The sequence below is a fragment of the Gossypium hirsutum genome, chromosome A01 (assembly GCF_007990345.1).
Source record: "Gossypium hirsutum isolate 1008001.06 chromosome A01, Gossypium_hirsutum_v2.1, whole genome shotgun sequence".
NCBI classification, from domain to species: Eukaryota; Viridiplantae; Streptophyta; class Magnoliopsida; order Malvales; family Malvaceae; genus Gossypium; species Gossypium hirsutum.
This window is the reverse complement of record NC_053424.1, coordinates 23,862,354-23,869,894: the sequence shown is the minus strand read 5'-3', so window position 1 is coordinate 23,869,894 and position 7,541 is coordinate 23,862,354. Positions and strand designations below refer to the sequence as shown.

Below are 7,541 nucleotides of genomic sequence, written 5' to 3'. Positions count from 1 at the left end.
TAAAAGTTTAATTAAAACTACGTCGTTTCCTTTGCAATTTACTGGCGTCATTACATTTAACAAAACGTCGTCGTTTTTGTTTCAGCCATTTCACCCCATTGCAAACCTGAAACCCTTATTTTCCCCCAAATCAAAGTTTCCCCTAAACCCTAAAATTTCCCCAAATCAAACCCATTTGCCGTCTCCCTCTCTCTTTTCGATCGACAGGTTATTATAATTTCATGTTTGTTTCAATCTGTTGTCACTGGGTTAAATATGGTTATTATAATTTCGATTTCATTGCAGCAAGCAAGCAGTTTATTTTCGATTTCATTTCCATTTCGATTTCACTTCTGTTTTATTTTTGCAGCAAGCAGAAAGATTAAGGGATTTCATTTTGAAATCAAACCTGATTGAAGGCTACCTTTGGCGAGTCCATCAAATCAAGGTACTCTCATTTACTTGTTCTTTTGAACCCTAGACTTTAGCATGCTGACATTGGTAATCTTAGATTGTTGTGCTTCTTTCTCTTTTCGGGGTTTTGGGGCTATTTGGGTTTTTGAAATTTTGAAATGTGATTTAGGGTTCTGAACTATGTAACTAAAATATTAGTGTTCATCTCAGTTTTATAACTGCTAGCAGTAAGTTTATCTACTTGCATCTGAACGAAAATCAAATAAACAGTGATGCTTGGAGGTCATGTTGCTTGTATGGATAATTAGGATTTGTGGACTTCGAAAATTATGTTTATGAAATGTATCATGTCTGGCTAATATTACATTTTGGTTGCAAAATTTTCTTAATATGTTGTAAGCTCTGTATTCACAAATTAGCTCTTTTTTTGTGTGGTTCCTACATTTCCTTGCTTTTTGGTTTGATAATTTCAACAATGACATCTGATTATGTTGGACTTGTATGCTTTTTCTTTTTAGCTCATATTTGAGGTTTGAATTGTTTGTATTTTAACTATGTTCATGTTTCAATTTTTTGATCGGGGGTGGAATTGAAACAGATGCAGCCATCAATCCGGGAAACAGGTTCTCCAAATGATTTGTCTAATCTTCTGTATCTGTCTCGAAACTTTAAAGTTAATGTCTCTGAACAAGTTTTTTATTGCTGCTACTTCTTGGCTTTCTTTCTTTGTTGTAGTGGAGGTACTCTGTTAGATTCGAAAGGGAATCTGATTAGAATTAATACGGCTATATTCACACAGACTGGTTATTTTACTCTTTTTACCGTAATCTTAAACAAAAGATTTTTCTATATTGATGAGAAGATATTTCAGAGTTAGATGTTTCCTTGGCCAAAGAATAATAATAGTTATGATAGCTAACAGCTTCCTATGTAATGCCTTCTTATGTTTGCTCTGACATTTCATTTTTCCTGAAGTACCAGTGTGCGGCACTTGTGTTTAACATGTATCCAGACAGTGCTCTGGGGATGATGATCGTCCAAATATATGGAAAAACTTAGAACAAATTTAACATACCTGTGTCAGACATATATCCATACTGTCACACCTGAGTCCAAGTAAAATAGATGCATTCTGATTTCGTTATTTGCATTTCAGGTACATCAGCTGGTGTAGGATTTGCTATCCCGTCGTCCACTGTGCTCAAGATTGTACCTCAGCTGATCAAATTTGGCAAAGTAAGTTTCATTAAGTAAATTCTTGGTCTCTTCTTTTTTCTGATCTGTGCTAATCCCGTTTCAGCTCACCTCAATAAAATCTTTTTTGAAAATGTGTTAATTATATGAATAAGTGAATATTTTAATATTTATAGGAATAAATATTAAATTTATACATAAATATTGATCAAACTTATAATTTGATACATAAATTTTCATTTGGTGTTATTATATAAATGAAACTTAAATTGCGGTTCATATGTATGTATAAAACTTTGATTTATTTCAATTGTACATGTTTAAAAGAAATAAATACATACATTTTTTTGTCATATTGAATTAATATAATTGTGTGTATGTAATATAATTGAATAATTATATAATGTGTTAAGTTTGAGCATTGTATAAGTTAGTAATGTTTTAATTATGTAATTGAATAATTCATCTCGTTATGTGCACAAGTATTTAAATGTTCATGATAGCAGCTGGTATTTTTTTTTTTTGGAAGAGAAATTATAGCTCTAATTAATTTATATGGAGGACAAATTTGGAAATATCTACTAAGGTAGGTCTCTCTCCATACTTGGTATGATTTATACTGTTGTTTGTTTTGTGTTATAATTTGCGGAGCATTGAATAATTATATAATTGATGGTGATCATTGTGGAGCCTTTGTCTATAAAATATTACTTTATTATAGTAAGTCCAGTTATAAGCAATTAAAACAATAGCTGACCTTCTCTCCAACCTTATTTTAAATATTTTAAAGATTCAAAGTATAGAGGCTGGAAACCAGACGGGTTGCCTTATATCGAGCTGTAAGATATAATGGATCCTCCCTAGGTGTAACAACGCCACGTATGATGAATCTTAAAAAATTCAAAAAGACTTGAAAAAAGTTCTATCGAGCTCATTTACTATTGAATATTTATTACCATGTAGCTTGCTTGTCCATTAAAATTACAACAATAGCTGACCTTCTCTCCAACCTTATTTTAAATATTTTAAAGATTCAAAGTACATAGGCTGGAAACCTGACGGGTTGCCTTATATCGAGCTGTAAGATATAATGGATCCTCCCTAGGTGTAACAACGCCACGTATGATGAATCTTAAAAAATTCAAAAAGACTTGAAAAAGGTTCTATCGAGCTCATTTACTATTGAATATTTATTACCATGTAGCTTGCTTGTCCATTAAAATTACAACAATAGCTGACCTTCTCTCCAACCTTATTTTAAATATTTTAAAGATTCAAAGTATATAGGCTGGAAACCTGACGGGTTGCCTTATATTGAGCTGTAAGATATAATGGATCCTCCCTAGGTGTAACAACGCCACGTATGATGAATCTTAAAAAATTACTATTTTTTATATTAATAATGTTTGATTTTAATATTTAATAATTTTAAATGTCTTTAAAAGTTATAACTAATTTTTATCAAAATAGTATTAATATCGATCATTACTTAAATAAATTACATAACTTACATAACTCATATAACTTACATAATTTACATAACAACTTACATAACTCACATAACTTACATAATTTACATAACTCACATAACGTACATAACAACTTACATAACTTAACTAATACATATAGTGTAATCTAATAATTTCCTTAAAAGCATATAGTTTAAAGTTCAAATTTCATAACTTACATAATCTACATAACTTACATAAAACATAAAAATATATCATATCAAGACTTACATAATAAACAACTTACCTGTGTAATTTAGTGTCAACTTTAGAATTCAAGAACTACGAAATGGATAGGAGTTGGATGAAATTGTCAAGGGTAAGCAACGCCTATCGAAATAGAGTACAAAATTTTCTGACTTTTGCATTTCAAAATGCAAGCCAAGAGAATATGATTCTTTGCCCGTGTAAGAAGTGTGGCAACATCAATTGGCATACTCGTGAAGTTGTCTACGAACATCTAATTGTTGATGGCTTTATTCGGGGGTATAAAAAATGGATTTTCCATGGAGAGTGTACATCTAGTGGAACTTCTTCAACGATTAATCCGACTTATCCTGATACTGATTACCATCAGTATGTTAAACAAGATGACATGGAAGGTATGTTGCGGGATGCATTTAATATGCACAGTCATGGTGAGCAATCGTTTCCACCTGACTTTATTGCATCCGATGATTGTAATATTGGTGGAAATGTTTTTGGCGAAACGAGAACAAGTGCACCTTATGAGGAGCCAAATGAAGAAGTGGCGAAGTTCTACAATTTACTTAATGAAATGAACGAAGAACTTTACGAGGGATCAAAATATTCGAAATTGTCCTTCTGCATTCGTTTATTTCACTTAAAATGTTTGGGAGGGTGGACTGGAAATTCTTTTACAATGCTGCTAGAGTTTCTGAGAGAGATGTTTCCTTTTACAAAAATCCCCCAATCTTGTCAAGATATGAAGAGACTAATAAAAGATTTGGGCCTTGGGTACGATAAAATTCATAGTTGCCCAAATGACTGCATGTTGTACTGGGGTGATCAGAAGAACCAACAGTGTTGTAATGTTTGCGGCAAGTCTCGTTGGATGAATGGGAATACAGAAGATGTGAATGCGGATGAAGGTGGGGCATAGTTAAGAAAGAAGCCAGTCAAGGTTTTGCGATACTTTCCCCTAATACCAATACTTCAAAGGCTTTTCATGTCGTCAAAGACGGCCGAATCTATGAGGTGGCATAATGATCAACGGACTGATGATGGATTGTTAAGACATCTTGCAGATTATTTAGCTTGGAAATCATTTGACATGAAATTTTCAAGCTTTCCAAGCGATCCTCGAAATGTGAGGCTTGGGCTAGCAGCTGACGGCTTTAATCCATTTAAAATCATGAGTACTTCGTACAGTACTTGGCCTGTGGTGCTTATTCCTTACAATTTGCCTCCATGGATTTGCATGAAGCAATCTTCGTTTATTTTATCAATGATTATTCCTGGAGAGAAAGGTCCCGGAAATGATATTGACATCTATTTACAGCCACTTATTGAAGAGTTAAAAAAATTATGGTCGGGTGTTGAGACATATGATGTATTAAGAAAGAGAACTTTTATTTACGTGCAGTTTTATTGTGGACAATAATGATTTCCTGGCTTATGCTAATTTATCGGGTTGGAGTACTAAAGGACGTTATGCTTGTCCTTGTTGTGCTGCGCAAACGTGTTCGAAGTGGTTGTATAATGGGAAGAAGTTCTCTTCCATGGGCCATCGTCGGTGGTTAGATGGAAATCATAAATTTAGATTTCAAAGGACTCTATTTGACGGTACTGAAAAGTACAGAGGAGCTCCTCAGCAGACCGTTGGATCTGAAATCTTGTTTATGTTAAAAGATATCAACTTCAGTTATGGGAAGATGAATCAACCACCTAACACGCAATCAAAGAGAAGATCGAGGGATGAATCCGATGATGAATCTGACGAAGAGGATGATCCTAATGAGGCAGAATTGTGGAAAAAAAGAAGTATTTTTTTTTGAGTTGCCTTATTGGGAGCATAATATTTTGCGCCACAATCTTGATGTCATGCATATTGAGAAGAATGTCTGCGAGAACATAATTGGGACAATTTTGAATGTCGATGGAAAATCAAAAGACAATCTTCAGAGTCAACTTGATTTAGTTGACATGAGAATTCGGCGTGATCTTCATCCTCAAGTACTTTCGAATGGGAAATATCGGTTGCCACCTTCTATTTTTTCAATGTCAAAGGAAGAGAAATAGGTGTTTTGTATGGTGTTGAAGGATATAAAGGTCCCAGATGCGTATGCGTCAAATATATCTCGATGTGTGAGTCTTAAAGATCGAAGATTATATTCATTAAAATCACATGATTACCACATCTTGATGCAAGATTTACTCCTAGTTGCTTTACGGTGCTGCATGTCAAAAAATGTGATGTCCTGTATAATTGAACTATCCAATATAATGAAAGCTATTTGTGGCAAAGTTTTGGATGTTGAAGAACTTAAGAAAGTATAGGATCGAGTTGCTTTGACTTTATGCAATTTGGAGAAGAACTTTCCACCTTCCTTCTTCACTATTATGGTGCACTTGGTAATCCATCTCCCTCACGAAGCAATACTTGGTGGACCGATTTTTTATCGATGGATGTATCCAATAGAAAGGTGCTAATTTATTTGTCAAGTATTTATTTATTTGCGTCTATACATTTAGTTACAACTTTTGATAAATATTGTATATCGTGTTTAGGTTCCTAAGCAAATTGAAATCTTATTGTCGCAATAAGCGTTATCCAGAAGGATCAATTGCTGAAGGCTACTTGGCAGAAGAGTGCATAACATTCTGTTCTAGGTATTTAGAAGATGTTGAAACACGATTGAATAGACCAAATAGAAATGCTGGGCTCAATGATCATAACTTGGCCGAAACTTATTTATTCCAAAGTTATGGAGAACCAATCGGCAAAGTTGAAATTGCAGAATTAGATGATATATGATGGATACAAGCACATCGATATGTACTTTTTCACCACGATTTAGTTGAACCGTTACGCAAGTAAGTTCTAAAATTTCCTCACATATTCATCGTTTTGATTTGTTTATCTTCTAACCAATTACACTTATTTTTAACATAGTGAGCACAAACAAATTTTGAGATCTCGTGCACGCTCTCGAAGATTGCAACATCGAGACATTAATAAGTTATTCACAGAATCTTTTCATGAATGGTTAAGTCAAACGGTATGTAACTAAAGTTAATAAGTTACATATAATCCCGAAATTTAGTTAATTATTCAATTTACTTTCGATTCAATAGGTTTGGAGTGGAAAGGACGTCAATGATGAAGTTAAATGACTTGCCCAAGGTCCGAACAGAATAATAAAAAGATATAGTGCCTTCCTCATCAATGGATACAAATTTCATACAAAGTATTGTGAGAGAATGAGGAGAACTCAAAATTGTGGAGTTGTTGTTAATTCTTCAATTACAAGTTATGCTAGTGCTAGGGACAGTAATCTGGTTGAGGGTAATGTGGAGTATTACAGACTTCTTACCAACATTATTGAGTTGGATTACTATGGCAGATGGAAAGTTGTCTTATTTCGGTATGATTGGGCTGATGTTAATACTGCTCGAGGAATTAAAGAAGATCAATTTGGTTTTATAATGTTGAATTTCTCTCGCTTGATTCACACTGGACAACAATTGATGGACGAGCCATATGTATTTTCCTCTCAAGTGAAACAAGTTTTTTATTCGAAAGATCCAACTGATGAGGGTTGGTATGTTGTATTCCGAAACACCCCTAGAGACTTGTTTGAGATGGGTAATGGAAGTAGAGATGACGTCGTCGAAAGATCAGAAACATTACCTTTTCCAGAACAAAACTTAGATGAAAATATCCCTAGTACTAATACACAACATCAATGGGTTCGACATGATGTGGATGAAGATATTTACGAATAATGATGTAGTAAGATTTTACAATTTTTTAATTATATGTAATATTATAATTTTAATCTTTATCATGTTATATAATTTAACTATTTTATATGTACTACTATTGTTGTAATTTGTTACTAAAACTTTAACTATTTTATGTGTATTGCAGGAAAAATGCGTAGAAGAAGATTACGAGATTTAAGTATTGTCCAGAATACTCCAAATTCGAAAGAAGGAAATAGTGAATAGTAGACAGTTGTTGGATCTTCGAATGTGCCGGAGACACTTGATGAGCCTGAAGAATTTCAAAGTAATGTTATGTTCATTTTACATGTGTTGACTTTTATTATTGAATTATTTGTCAATTTTAATATAATAATAGTATATCATTTTTTAGCTGAAAGTGGTGGGACGCGCAAAGTTCGAGGACGTACGCTGCTTAGAGATTTATACGACTTAGATCCTGTCGAGCGTGTTAAAGTAAGTAGAAATACTCATGGT

General features: G+C 33.4%; 1 long non-coding RNA gene across 2 annotated transcripts; it reads left to right on the top strand.

Moving 5' to 3' along the window:
- Positions 1–1,470: 1,470 nt before the first annotated feature.
- LOC107917527 (uncharacterized) lies at positions 1,471–7,536 on the top strand. Of its 2 annotated transcripts, none has more exons than XR_001689741.2 (3): positions 1,471–1,629; positions 7,210–7,350; positions 7,438–7,536. It is a non-coding gene; the product is annotated as an uncharacterized lncRNA (long non-coding RNA). The 2 variants fall into 2 exon arrangements; XR_001689742.2 differs by lacking the exon at positions 1,471–1,629 and adding an exon at positions 7,016–7,071 and having other exon boundaries at positions 7,438–7,516.
- Positions 7,537–7,541: the final 5 nt, after the last annotated feature.